Genomic DNA, 15,608 nt, shown 5'->3' with positions numbered 1-15,608 from the left:
CCCTCTCCCATTACCCTCCCCCCTCCACTTGTGTTTCCACTCTTGCTGTCTCTCTCTCTGTGTCAAATAAATAAATAAATCTTAAAAAAAAAAAAAAAAAAAGAGTTGATGGCAACTCATATGAAAGTGCCCACAGGTGATTAGAGATGCAACAAAGGTCTTTGGGAGTTAAGGAAGACTGAAAGATGGGGAGTCTGAAGTAGCCCTGTGCTATTTAAGGGACATACAGGGATTTTGCGTAAAAGAGTTCTGGAGAGAGGTTTATTTGCAACCAAGAGTCTGGTTAGGATCTTGAACCCTAGACTCGAAGAAGATAATTAAAATCAAGAAAAATTCATGGCTTCTAAGGTTATGTGGTACCAAGCTGATTTTTATGGAAGTTGCAAGGCAGGAGAATCAAAATAAGGAAATACACTTCGAAGTTAAATCACACAGTGCTTGAGCAAGGAAAGAAAAACTCATTGTTTTAAGCACGAAGAAAGAGAGAAAAGGAACAGCAACCTTCTTTGTTTAGAATCTGATTTATTGAAGTGGCTTAAATTTACTCTTGCCCAACATTTGATTAATCCTAGAGTTCTACTTTCAGAAAAACTGTACAGTAACATGCCACAGAATCGACCAAGGGCTCTTTAAACATCCTGATTCCTAAAAAGAATCATGCTGGACTTTGGCTTTAGTAGATCTTCGATGGGATCTTCTAAACTAGCCTCTTACAAACCATAAGAGATGCTGAACTCTAGGACACAAACCGAGGGTTGCTGGAGGGGAGATGGTTGGGATACGGTGGGTAACTGGGTGATGGGCAGGCATTAAGGAGTGGACTCGATGTGATGAACACTGGGTGTTGTATGCAACTGATGAATCACTAAATTCTACTTCTGAAACTAATAATACAGTATATGTTAACTACATTGAATTTAAATAAAGAATTTTAAAAAATAATTAAATAAACTAGCTTCCTATATGGGGCTGATTGAGCAAGTTCACAGATCCCACTCTAGGAGGCAGAGTCTCAGGCTTGGGCTCCTCAAGAAATTGTTACCCCCCTATCATATGTATCCTTATCTTTTCCCTCCTAGCCACTTATGTGCCATTACCTTTAAATTTAAGCTAATTTGGAAACAATGTTAAATATAGTGTTTTGTAGTAGGCTTTCATATAACTGATGCTATCAAATATTTCTCTTCAACTTAATTTCATTGCCTGTATTTTAATCGTTTCTAAGGTTGTACTATTATTTTATTAATTCATTTTTGTTGTAAAAGTGGATTGCTTTAAATTTATCAGGGGAATAGTAATATAAAAGTGAACATAACAATTGTAAATATTTTTATACATTTCTTATTTTTCATGGGATAATTACTTAAATCAGAATTGTTCAAAAGTAATGTGCACTTTATGACTAAGTTTGTATGACCAGCTACCTCCACAAAATATTATCAATTTATATTTCCACTGCAATTTAAGAACATGTTCCTTTTCTAATGCTCAGAAGAAAATTGATTATTATTTTCCCATTTCACATGATAAATAATATTGGTATGTTTAATTCAGTTGCTTACTGATATGATTGACTATGTATTTTCTTTTCTTAAATATTTATTTATTTTAGATTGAGAGAGAGAGATTGGGGAGAGTGGTAGAGGGAGAGGGAGACAGAACTTTGAGCCAAGTTCCTGCTGAGTGTGGAGCCTGACACAGGGCTCAGTCCCAGGACTCTGAGATCGTGACCTGAGCTGAAATCAAGAGTTGGATGCTCAACTGACTGAGCCACTCAGGTGCCACACAACTATGTATTGTCATGTGTTTATTAGTTTTCTGAAATGTAATTTTTACTTAGATATAATTTCAAATATGTGGAAAAGTTTCAAAACTGTGTAAAGAACTCTCAGAGACCTTTACTCAGATTCCCATGTTACTATTTTAACCCATTTTCAAGATCATTCTCTTTCTTCATATGTATATATAGAATAATATATGTATATAGACACATATGTGTCTATAATTTTTTTCTGAATTATTTCAGTGTTATTTGCAGTCTTCATAATCCTTTATTCCTAAATAATCCTCTAAGATCTATGGAAATCTACCTGCCTCTGGCAGTAGATGTAAGTGAGTCCGATCAGCAGTCTGACAAATAGAACACCAACTAAATAACTCTGCTATTGAGGGACAATTTTAACTTTAAAAAGGGCCACCAGTAAATGGAGAATGAGTAAATGCTAGAAACAAAAAATTTGGCAAAACCTGATGAACATACTGAGTCAGACAAAAATTTACAATTGATGTCAAAATCATCAGATGTATGACTGATGAAGAACTGGGGATATTTGATATTCCTAAGAACCCACACAGAATACATTCAGAAAATTCATAACTTAAGCAGGGGGGTCAAATTTAGCCTCATGGATGGTGGGATCAGTCGAATACTGAGCATAGCACAATACTTAGTCTACCTAAAAAATTTTAAGTTGCGTGTTTTATCATCAAGCTTTAAAATATGATTTAATATGAAACAAAGAAAATAAATTAAAAAATAAAATACATCACAATAAAGTAACCAGCAACTCCCAAAAGTGGGTCGCTTGGGCCTGGCCATTTCTTTTTCTTTTTTCTTTCTTTTCTTTAAATTTAATTTTTTTTTTTTTTCAGTGTTCCAACACTCATTGTTTATGGGCCATACCCAGTGCTCCATGTAGGGCCTGGTCATTTCAACAAAACTGAAGAAAGATTCAGTTACGAAGACTGGGTAGTATGTAAGGGATGTAATCAGATGCAGTGCATGGTGAAGACTAGCAATGGGTTCTTGAATATTAGAAAGGATATTTTGGGGGTCAGTTTTGAAAATCTGAATAATTATTGGTGTTACATTAGATGAGCATAATCGTGGTAAAAATTCTTGATTAAAAGAAGTGGGTCACAGAACACTATGAAAATATGATGCCACTGTGGTTTGTGCACATAACACACACACACAAAGATTCTAAAGGATAAACATTAAGATATTAACAGTGGTTGTTGTTGTACAGTGAGTATATATAATACTTCTAAATGTTTGCTGCTCTCTGTTTTCTAGTTTTCTGTAATGCAAAACTATTGCTCCTATAATCCTATAATTATTATTTATATATGACTAGACTGAAAGTCAAATCTAAATAACAGTTAAAAAATTCCACCTTGGGACACCTGGGTGGCTCTGTCGGTTAAGCCATTGCAGCTCAGGTCATGATCCCAGGTCATGCAGCTCAGGTCATGATCCCAGGGTCCTGGGATTGAGTCCTGCATCAAGCTCCTTGTTCAGCAGGGAGCCTGCTTCTCTCTCTACCTCTACCTGCCACTCTGCCTGCTTGTGCTCTCTCTCTCTCTCTCTCTGATGAATAAATAAATAAAATCTTTAAAAAAAAAATTCCACCCTGAACTTTTCTAATGATTTAGCTTGTGTTAACGGGTTCAGAGAATTGGAAAGAGGAAAAACTACCCATTTGATAATATTAAAATATACAAACTTCATGGCAAAATAAGTTAAAGACAACAAAAAGAAAAAAAAAAAGAAGAAGAAGTTGCAGTTTGAAGAAGCGGACCTAGTAGATTTTAGGATGGGTAAGGTAAAAGAACTAACAGGAGCGGGGTGGTTTGGGGAGCCATCTTAAAGAGTACACATGTTGTGGAGTTGTGTGTCTAAGAAAGCCTTTTGGAATGGATGATGTTTGCAGTGAGGTATAAATCTCTCCTGAGAATCCTTGAGTTTTTTAGTACAGACTAATATGGTTTTTCAATGATTCTGTAACAAATGTGTGTGTGAGTGTTGTTACGCAATGATTCTGGAGCAAACGTGTACATGAGTGTGCGTGCGTGTGTGTGTGTGTGTGTGTGTATAAGTAGTAGAGAAACACTGGCCGCACAATAAGCAGAGTGAGGCCTGAGATGGAAAAGACAGAGATTTATGGTCTATACAATAAAACAGTTATGTTACTATATTTCTGAGGTGGGAAATTATAACCTTTTGCTTTCTTCATTTCCATAACTTGAAAATGTTCCCAATTTGCATGTAACATGTTTAAATCAAAAATAAGCTTCATAGAAAATAATTGTGATCATTATAAGAGCATATTTTGGAATCATTCAGTGACTTCTGAGACAAGAGTTAAAAAAGAGCTACCGCTAACACCTTCCCTGGCAGAATCTTGCCTTCATTCCCAGGATCATCCCTCCTCAGCTCTCCCTTATCCCCAAACTTAGAAGTCTATTGTGTCTTCTTTTCTTTCCCTTCATCCTCTTTGCAGTATTTCCAGATACTTCTGTCTACTTTTTAGAAACAAAAACAAAACCTTATTTTTATCACCTCAGGATGACTTTTCAAATACCAGCACTTAAATCTAATTTTTGGAGAGAGTAGGGAGAAAGAGAGGCAAAAGCCACAATGTAGATGACTGAGATTCACGTTTGTTGTGCAACCGGAGTACGAATGGGATGCCAAGATAGCCTGACATTTAGCAAAGTGCCGGATCGCTGGGACATTATTGCAGTTACTAAATATAATCAGACAAATAATAATTAATCTTACCATGTCCTAGTACCATCTGGATCTTAATATTGTTTTCCAGTCTGTTCGTATCTGGTGATCACATTCACAGAATAATTTGACCATATAAAGAAAACTTATTCAGAGTATATTCTTAAATATTGAGAAGCTTATTTTGGCCATGAAAGACTTAAAATAATTTGCTTCTTCCAAGCAATGGTTCTACCTTTGATTTCTTCCCTAAACCCATCAGGTGGCACTTTAGTTCTTCTCTGTGCAATCATTTCTCTGATGTCAAATGTCTGGTTTTGTTTAAATAATCAACATGACATAAAACATAAATTAGTACTGCTAATCCCAATAAACATAATATGAAAGGCAACCTCTTTCTAGCCCTACAAAGTATTCTGCCATAAATAGATTAGAGATACCTAACTTATTTTTATTCAGTAATTATTAAACTCAAGGACGTAAAAGTTTATGTAAATCTGTATCACCAGGCATAGAAAAGGCTCAAAGAGCCCTCAGTGGAGACTATGTGCTTCTGTTTTATCTATTTTGTTCGATTTTGGGGAAAATCGATTTTGGGGAGAGCATGTAATAAATTATCATATTGTTACATAGCTATATTTTATAGTTTATAAATGTACATAACCAGAAAATATTTTAATTTTTATTGCTAATCATACTGTTCCCCAAAGCACAATAAAATTGTATTGCCAATAATGATTAGAGCCACTCTTCACACTTGGTCTTACAAAAGTAAGAAATGCCCTGCTTCTGTTATAATAACTGTCAGTGAAGGATTTCCAGAAGTAGCAATGTCCACATACAGGAGCAAACGCAACCACAATTAAGGGTAGTTACCACGATCTTGAGGAGGGGTGGCCATATCGCAAGAATATATTACTTTTGGAACAAGGATGTGAAAATTGAAGGATGGGTACTTAGTCTCTTTCTCTTTCTCTTCCTCTTCCCTTTGATATCACTCAAATAAACAGTCATTTTGAAGTGAATGTTGTAGTCATTGATTACTTGAGTTAAAACATCTGAGCAGGCCAGCGTAAGTGGTTAGAGAAAAAAAGAGAGGGCATGCTTTTAGAGTAAATACCTTACCATACTTTTCTTCCTTCCTTCCTTCCTTCCTTCCTTTCTTTCTTTCTTTCTTTCTTTCTTTCTTTCTTTCTTTCTTTCTTTCTTTCTTTCTTTCTCTTTCTTTCTGTTGTTATTTGTTTATTTGTTTGTTTGTTTTGGCAGTTTGCAAGTCATTTCTTTCAGAATTCTGTGTTTTGTCTCCTGAATCAATAAATACTATACAAAACAATGTAAAAATGGCTACCATTTTCCCTCCTCTGACCCCCCCACCTGGGGACAATCCCCTGGGCCATTTAACTCAGGGATTCTCCAGATTTGGTCCAGCAAATGAGGTTGAGTGACACTATGGCCCCTTGAATCCTCAGAAGTGTTCATCTGGGGTGGGGGAGAGCTTCAGGAATTCGGAGGTTGACTGAGTTATGAAGATGGATTAACGGTTTTGGGAGAAGAGAAAGTGCCTGGAACAAAAGAATGCTCCAAAGAAAAGGGGGTCTAAAGTGTTCAAGGTTCCTTCTTTTGTCTCAAAAATGACATTTATTCAAAGAAAAAAAAAATAACAAGATGTCCACCCCTTGGCTCCCTTTCCTCCCCACTCCTGCTCCTCTTCAGCCTCCCAGACTGAAACCTGGGTGGGAGTAGGTAGCAGAACATCCCCTCAGATGAAGTTAGTGACACTGAAGGGCAGCTCCTCAGTGGAGGTGTTGTAGAAGATCTCAATATCTTGAAGAGTATTCTTGTCTTCCTCTGTCACCATGTTACTAGCCACACCCTTATGGCCAAATCGTCCACCATGGCCGATTCTGTGGATATGGTTTTCCCTGTTGGTTGGAAGGTCATATTTGATGACGAAAGAAACATGTTGCTCATCAGTGCTTCTGGCCTAGGTCGGGGGAGAGGACACGTCAGCATGAGAGCAAGGAAGGGACACAATCAAGCCAGAATGTACTGGAGTGAGTGTAGGCAGCCAAAGGAAGGCAAAGGAAACAAACATGCCCTCCCCCCCAGCAACCTCAGGCATGCCTGATTTTCTTCCAAATTGCTACTTTCCTGAACTGAGGGGCTTGATCAGACCACCTGGAGAGGGAATCAGGTTGGATTTACATAGTTTCTTAAGTTAATCTTCTTGTGGCACCCTCTTGTATTTGAGTTAATAAAATGGACATAATTTTATCTTTGTATTCTGAGCACCTTGCAAATTCCTTGGCATACAGTAAATAGTGTATAAAAAGTTGGTAGTTGTTTGAATGTACAAATGAATGTATAAAACATATACAACAATCTACTCAAAATTGTTTAAATGTACAGTGTGCCTATTTCTCTAAGAGTTTCATTGTTAGAAAGAGAAACTACATTTTTTTTTTTTTTTTAATAACAAATGTTTCCTAGCACGGAGGATACCTTTAAAGCCTCCAACTGTTCCTCGTTATCTACTACAGGAATTTGTCAGTATCTTTCCTGAGGTGTTTTATGAACACCTTCTATTCCAGCTGGATACACTCAATGCAGCAATTTATTTAAAGGTCAGTTGGGTGTCTTTTGTCTAAGGAATGCAATAGGAGATTTGGATGATCAAATTCAACACATTCAGGGACTAGTCAGGTATATTCCTGAGGTGGTAGGAATGCCGATTATGGTATTATGAAACATAATTGCAAAGAGAAACTTCGTGGAATGTATAGGTACAATGTAATTATCACTGAAGTCCACACCTTACTATTATTGCTTTGTGGAAGATTTGTGTAAAATTTCACCACCCTGAATTTAACAACAGCTGATTATTTATGATGTTCTGAAAACAAGCCATTAGTAGTATTTTGAAAACATTTTGATAAGAACTGACGTTTTTACTTGAATGTTACAATATTTAATGGAACCCCATTTCCACGAATTGCAGACTTGTATTACATTACAGAAGTGTCTGGTACACTTCTGGTATATGACTGTTTTCCCTGCATGCTGCCTTTTACTTTCAGATGTTTAAAAAAATAATATAGGCCCCTACTGATAGATAAAAACGAGTCAAAGAGAAATATTAAACATAACTAAGTGGTAAGAACTTAGAATTAAGTAAAAAGAACTTAGAACTAAGTAATAAGAACTTAGAGTTTTCAGTACCATCATTTTATGTAGTGATCTAGATGTTAATAAGTTTTAAATATTCAGTCCCAAGTAAAGAACAATATCCTTTCTTAGAGATCACTCTATATACAAAGCAAGATCTTCAAAATCTCATTGGAATGATTACTTTACATCATATTTTCTGCAATGCATTGCCAAGTCATTTCTTCACTTGGTAGGATAAGCCTGGCATACCAAGGATTTATTGACTGCATAGTCTGGACAGTGACATTGTGATGAAAACAAACCTGCTTCTTGCCACTCACACTTCACCTTACAGTGTTGCAGCTGTGCTTAGCAACAAAATGCCAGATGGCACGAAGACATCAATTGATTAGTACTCAAGAGCAATGTCACCTACCAGAACGGACTACAGACAAATCAACAAAGACAATGCTATGTTTGCAGGCCTGAATGGAGAAGCCCTTTAAGTAGATTTATGGCTACATTTTTTCAATGTGTGGTGTCTGGAAATTTTTGTTTGTAGGCTAAGGCTACAATCTAAATTATATAACCATGCATGTTTTCCTGGAACCTTTTTTTTTTTTTTTTTTTTAGTGCTTAATCCTTGTCTACACATTTAGAGGGATAATATAACCTAGTAAAGTTCTTCATTGTCATGACTACAAGTCCCAAATTATTCAAAGTCTTCTTCAAAGGCATTCTTAGTCACCTTTTTGTGATAATCAGTTAACAATGTAAACTGAGAAGAGATAATAGAAGTATTGCCTGAAAAATTCTGGAGTTCACAAGCTTTTCAGCATGAGTTATCTATCCGCAAAGATTGTCTTTTATAAGTAAGCCTTATTTTTATGGAGGCATTTATTATCATATTTGGCATCATTTTATAAAACATATCTTGAATTGTTTCCACTCAAACTTTGGCTATTAGCTATATCTGATGGCCTTAGAATGGGTGCCAATATTTGAAAAACACATGTCAGTTTTCTCACCTTAGCTTTAATTAAAAAAAAAAAAAACAAACATATTGACCTTTCAAAAAATATATTCCTGGGAAACTTCTTGATTATTGCAGCTTCTTAAACTTATTTTAAGAGATATTAGTATGATAGTGAAAATTCTACTACAGTAAATACAATTAATTGCTGTTTTTTTAAAATGCATGGATTGCCTGTAACTTTGTTTCTTTGTTTGTTTTTAAGATAAAGAGTGTGCATTTACTTAAGTGCAAATATAATACCATTTTGGGCATAGAATTGATCTATTTATCTGAGATGTTACCAAAATGCCTCACTTGTAGCCAGAGAAAGATTTACTTGGAAGATCTAAGAAGATTATTGGGAAAAAGCCATGAATCCTGACTCTTTCTGTGTTTTAACTCTGAAGATAAGATTTTGTTATCTGTAACTGAACTCTGCTCTCTTAGACATATATTCCTGCTGATGGTATTGACAGAGGAGTGGCCCTTACATTGGCTTTTTAAGTATGATTTGATCTCTTTTGGTTTAAAAGAAGTTGCTTTTCTTTAAATACTCTGTCCATAAGTAGTTTAAGCATACTGTCAGGGCTATTTCCCCCTTCAAAAGGTCTCTTCAGACCCTGACTTTCTGTTTTCACACCTTAGTTCAAAGCGAAGCTTTCTATTCTCCACGGAAAGCATTGTCTATACATACCTCCTTGCCTAACCTGGCCCTGACAGACACTCTTGAACTGATGGCTGCTCAGGTCCACCTGGTTTAGCCTGGTTTTTGGCCATCAGGCTGATGATACTCACTGGCGATGACTGCTCAGCTCTCCACAGCTTCCCATCTCAAAGTTTCGAATGCTGGTCCTCCCTATTCCGACTTTGGGCACCTTGCTGGTCAGGAGTTCTCAGAGAGTAACTCATGAGAGTAACTAAAGAGTTCTATAGCTCTTGCCTGCTTCAAGAAAGCTCCGAGTTGGATCCCTGTGGCACCATCTCCAGCTTTCCTTCTGCCTATGAATTGTGGAGCTGCTGCTTTTATTTTTCTGTGGCTAAAATGTGCCCCAGGTTCCAGGTCTTCGCTTTCAGCTTGCTCTGTCTTATCTTGTGTCAATTTTATCTTTTCCTCACCCCTCTCCTCCAAGTGGGGACTTTGGTCCCTTATCCGAAACCTACTCAATATCTTGGCAAGCCTTCTCTTCTATATACTTGTATTCCTGTTACTGTTACACACATTTATTTTTCTTTCTGATTCACAGTAAAGCTGTCCTGGTATCATTTATATACTATGTTCTCTCTACACTTTGGTTTTGGCAAAAAACTATGCTCAGACCTCTAAATTTTATATTGATATTTGGAAAGGAGGTCTTAAAATGTAGACAAAAATTAACACCAAAGTCGATTATCTTCTGGTAGATTAAAAAAATCTAATTTGAAACTCAAAATTAACCAATAAATACTTTATTTGGGCTGAATTTAAATTTCCTCTGATAAAATGCATAATCAGTGGATATGGAAGATTATTTGGAATAGAATTCTATTGCTTTTTCTGCAAAAATATTACCTCAATTGCATCCTATCCCTGTAAAACACTATTTCCTTGAAAAAGACACTTAATCTTATGCCATTTTGTACTAGAAGTTGAAAGCTAAGTATTGCCCAACTTGATTTTTCTATCACTTGCCATTTCTCCATCTGAACACTAGAGGACATTAGTCTTACCCTAGAACAGTGATTTTCAGTGATTTTCAATTTGCATCAGAATCACCTGCAGGGCTTGGTGAAGAAAATTCCTGGGACCTAGTCTCAAAAGTTTCTGATTCAGTAGGTCTGCAGTGGGCCCAAGAATATTCATTTCCTTCACATGTAGCCATGCCAGCAGCATAGGGAAATCTTTCCTTAAGCAGTTATGCATCATTTTACTGCATCTGATTCAAGAGGAATGCAGGTGTCCTCACATGCTAAATAATGACAAAACTCTTCTCTGACTTCCCAAGACATCTCGAGAGTGACTTAGTGTCCACCTTACCACAGCACATTTTCATTTTGGCCTCGTTATAGAGGCAAATCTTTTCCTACAAAATCCAACTTCTTTGGTCCAGAGAATAAATTTTCTGTAGACCAAACACCTAGGGATTGAGCTGGGAAAATTTGTATTCTGTAACTGAAAAGAGGTACTGTATTTTGAAAGTTCAGATTCCAAGAATAACGTTTAAAGGTTGTTTTCTATGTCCTCCCTTTTCCTTTCTTTTTTTCCCCCTTTTTTCTTTTTAAGATTTTCTTTATTTATTTGACAGAGAGAGAGAGAAGACAAGGAAGGGGAGTAGCAGACAGAGGGAGAGAGAAGAGGATTCTAGCTGAGTGGGGAGCCCACACAGGGCTTGATCCCAGGGCCCTGGGAGAATCAGATGCTTAATCAGTTGACCCACTCAGTCTCCCCTTCTCCCTTCTCTTCCCTTCCCTTCCCTTCCTTCCCCTCCCCTTCCCTCCTCTCCCCTTCTCTCCCCTCTCCTACCCTCCCTTCCTTTCTCCTCATATCCCTTTCCTTTCTTTTCCCTTTTTTCCCTTTGTCATTTCTTCCTCTGCTTCCCCACCCCATAGCCCAATTCTTCCTTAGCATGATATCTTATTTCCCCTCAAGAGTCACAACCTTGGGTTCAAATGACTAGGTTTCTATTCCCCCCCCTCCCCAGGAACTAGTAATGCCTCTGTAGTGCCAGTATAAATCCCCGTAAGTAACAGGTCTGAATGTTTTCATCTCTATGGTCCAGTAGTAGCTAAGGTCTTTCCCTTTATATCATTCTAATTTCATAAACCCACTAGTGTTATTCAAAAGGCTTTCAAGAAGTCTGGAAGTAAATATTGAAACATGGTGTTGGTCGGTTGGACGGAGCTCTGAAAAATAGCGCAGCATAAGTGAGAATCACTTCCCTGAGATGATTCATGAGCAACCTGTGGGAAGCTGATGAGAAGTAGAACCTACATGACTCTTCAGTCCAGCATACATGAAGCATGTGCTCGAGTGGGAAATGATACGCTTCAAGCATTGGTGTGAATCCCATGTAGTTCTATCATGGTGGTGTGACCAATGCTGGCCAGGCTTCGGATGCTATATTTGCTTCTCCGTACATGGCCTCCATTAAGTCTCATTTTATAACAGTGTCACCTAAACACCATTCTGTGCCAGGTAAGTTACATCTTCCTGGGGCCAACTCATGTATCTTCTTCTCTTGGCTCTTCAATTCTTGTTGTGACAGCAGTTATATTCTGCGACGTTAAGGGCCTTCACTTTTGCTTCTCAAGAATATTCTATTCTCTTAACAAAGGCCAGCCTTTATAAATCAAAAGCTTTGACTTTAAAATGAACTCTCAAAAGCCTACAATGGGAGGATATTTCTCTTCTATTCCTGCCATAATAAAGCTTCTTAAGGCAGTGTGCATAGCTCAGGTATGGTCTGGACCTTCTGTAACTAAGGCAACATGACCTTAGGTGTAGGAAGCAGTAACTTTGATTCATTGCTATAATTCAAGATAAGGAATAGCTAAGGCATAAAAATTAACATAAATGCAAAGAGCAGTAGTCAGAAAATAATCCTTCAAAACAGATATGTGCTGCAATTTCACAAGAGGATACCTCTTAGTTGTAAGAACATGATAATCCAGGACACAGTTTCCTTCTGTGTAGATATAGGATCCTATCAATCATTCTAGGCCCAGTGCTTAGCACAGTGATTTTAATATTACAAATTTCAATTTTTAAAAAATTGAATAAATTAATGGAAGAGTTAGATATATATATACTAGGGCATCCTGGGCTCTCTAATTTTTTACATTTGTGCAAAATGACAATAATCTCGGTATTGGGGATTCATTTATGGTAGAGTTTCTCAAAGTTTTGGGATTTCAGATTCTTCTATATATCTAAAAATAATTGAAGAGATCAAGTAGCTTTTTATGTCAGTTATATCTATTAATATTTACAGCATTAGAACTTAGAATAGAGAAATGTTTAAAATATATATTATTCAAAATAGTAATAAACCCATTGCATATTCTTTGAATACATTTTTTTTATTTTTTTAAAGATTTATTTATTTACTTGATAGAGATCACAAGTAGGCAGAGAGGGAGGCAGAGAGAGAGAAGAGGAAGCAGGCTCCCTGCCAAGCAGAGAGCCTGATGTGGGGCTCGATCCCAGGACCAAGCCAAAGGCTGAGGCTTTAACCCACTGAGCCACCCAGGTGCCCCTTGAATACATTTTTTTTTAAAGATTTTATTTATTTATTTGTCAGAGATAGAGCGAGCACAGGCAGACAGAGTGGAAGGCAGAGTCAGAGGGAGAAGCAGGCTCTCTGCAGAGCAAGGAGCCCGATGTGGGACTCGATCCCAGGACGCCGGGATCATGACCTGAGCCGAAGGCAGCTGCTTAACCAACTGAGCCACCCAGGCGTCCCCCCTTGAATACATTTTTTAAACAAAATAACTCTACCTTGTAGATTGCAAAACAATTTGGTCAGAAGAGTAGTAATAACTTTCTTAAAAAATCTTTCTAATGTCTGTTTTAATAGAAGACGGTAGGATTCTCACATCTGCTTCCACATTCAACCTGTTAGGACATCACATGCTATGTAGCTCTGGAAAACTCCACTGTACGTTCATGAGACAAAGAGTGTGAAAAAGGCAAATGAAGTCTCAGTGTTATGAAAATAGTTCGGTATTATGGAATACCTGAAAAACTCTCCCAGAAACTTGGGGATCCCCAGACCACATTTTGAAAATGTTGACCAGGTTATTATTTGATAGCTTTCTTGTTCCATTGTAACCCCTAAACACAATACCTTGACAAAAGAAAAATAAGTGAAAGTAATGAGTGAAAGAGAGGAAAATGTAGAAAAATACAATAAACTCAAGGAATTAAAAAGTAGCTCCTACATTTTTCTATTGACTCAGTAAAAGATGATTATAGTCTTCTTATTTGGAAAATGACAATTTATCATCTACATAAAAGAGATCAAAATATTGTGGAATTTGTAAGTTCCAGTTTAAAACTGATTATAGCCATTTGTCTCAAGGAAAGTCCCTGATAAGATTTAAATATTTTTTTTAAAAGGACGTAGATGCTTTTGTACATCAATCAAATTTGTACATTGTTCAAGCAACTCTCAAGTGTACCTAGGTTAAAATTGTCATGAATTCAGTCTAGAAATATACAACTGAAAGGCAGGTGGTACCTAATTTAGCTTGTGATTCATCACCATTGATTTCCATACGTAAAACTCAATAATGACTCCCAATGTGATAAATATGTGAACATATGAGGATTTCTCATGTATAATTTAGAAATATCACGTTGAAAATGAAGTTAAGATAATTAGTAATATTTGTTCATGTTCCTTGTGGTTCCATATCTGCTCTACTGAATTTTTAGAAAGCGTTTTGTATGTACATGTGGTATGTATACGAGAGACACACACAGAAAGAAAGGTACCGAGACAGTAAATATAAGTAAATTAGGGCCTAGAATATGCTAGGATCCATGTGTTTTTCTTGGTGTATAAATCAGAGGATGTCAGAATTTGTGTTTGGAGTTGAGACTCAGGTACTAGAATATTAGAGACTTAAATATTTCAGTAGTAAAGGGCCAAGAAATAGATTGTTATGATCCGTGTTTCTACCAGTTATTTGTATTCATATTATGTCAAGTGATTTATTTGCCTTCCTTAGGAATCATCACTCAACCTTCCAAGTCACTAGTTCCCTATTAATATCATCTTAAAGTCCTTTACAACTCAAGTTGAGTGCCTCTGTGCCTTTGGAATACAAGATTTTTTCCAGAGTGGTCCAGTTAAGCTGCTATTCTGTGACCTGTATTTCAAGGAGAATTAACATAGAATCATAATTCATATATCTTCATGTCAATGTTTTATTCTTCACTCAAAACAATATTTTCGCCCTATAACAAATTGAAGTTTTTCTCATCACAGCCTGGAGAGCACTATAGTTTAAAATTAAAACCATGTCAAGATCTGGAAAGCTAACTTTGCAAACGCCTTTAAACCGGAGTATTTTCAACTCTTTTTATTAGAATGGATAAATTCGAAATTGATCTTTGTTATCAAAAATTTCTGCTGAAGGGGGTGGGATTATGGACATTGGGGAGGGTATGTGATTTGGTGAGTGCTGTGAAGTGTGTAAACCTGGTGATTCACAGACCTGGGGATAAAAATATATGTATATAAAAAATATATGATTATAAAAAATAAAAAATTAAAAAAAATAAAATAAAATAAAAAAAATAAAAAAAAAATTTCTGCTGGAAATGTTGTGCCTGAAAGGTTGGGAGCACTAAACATATTTACTTTCTAGGGAGCACAGCATCCTTAAAGCAAAGCAGCATCACTAAACGTTACTAAAAGAAACCTCACCATATAAATGTCTTTCACAACAGAAGGCTCTGTCATTTTCTGAATGTGCAAGTGGTATGTGATCATGAACATCTCATTAAAAGCATCTGTGCTAAGTTTCCAGATTCATGCCATGATTTCTACATATTGGATAATTTATCATAGTGCCATCTGCTTAAAAAACATAGTTGCCAACATGGATGGATTATCAAGAAAATAAATTATTTTGTGTCTTTATGTAAATGCTCTTGATAATATATGCATGTGAAGTGTGTATAGATCATTAGCTTTTAAAGGCCAAATAACATTGCAAAGATGGAATAACCATTAAAGATAAACATAATTTCAATCAAAGCAATAACTCTTAACTAAAATGATAACCAAGTGTTATTTGTTCTGGTCAGTTCATGAAAAAAAAAAAAACAGTATAAAAAGTTTAAAAAATTGGTAATATTTTGGGAAAAATTTCTGTGTATCTAGAAGTTGTTTCTCTCTTTTGCCATTTGTACTGGTAATATTCGGGCAAAACTTATTTCCTTAGAAA

The 15,608-nt window shown here is 36.4% G+C and overlaps 1 non-coding gene across 1 annotated transcript; it reads right to left on the bottom strand.

Annotated features, from left to right (window-relative positions):
- Positions 1-6,569: 6,569 nt before the first annotated feature.
- Positions 6,570-6,714, bottom strand: LOC131826256 (small nucleolar RNA SNORA67). The gene has a single exon (XR_009351505.1). It is a non-coding gene; the product is annotated as a small nucleolar RNA SNORA67 (small nucleolar RNA).
- Between the last annotated feature and the right edge of the window lie 8,894 nt (positions 6,715-15,608).

This window comes from Mustela lutreola, chromosome 2 (assembly GCF_030435805.1).
Source record: "Mustela lutreola isolate mMusLut2 chromosome 2, mMusLut2.pri, whole genome shotgun sequence".
NCBI classification, from domain to species: Eukaryota; Metazoa; Chordata; class Mammalia; order Carnivora; family Mustelidae; genus Mustela; species Mustela lutreola.
The sequence above is the reverse complement of the archived record's forward strand: the minus strand, read 5'-3'. Positions and strand labels throughout refer to the sequence as shown.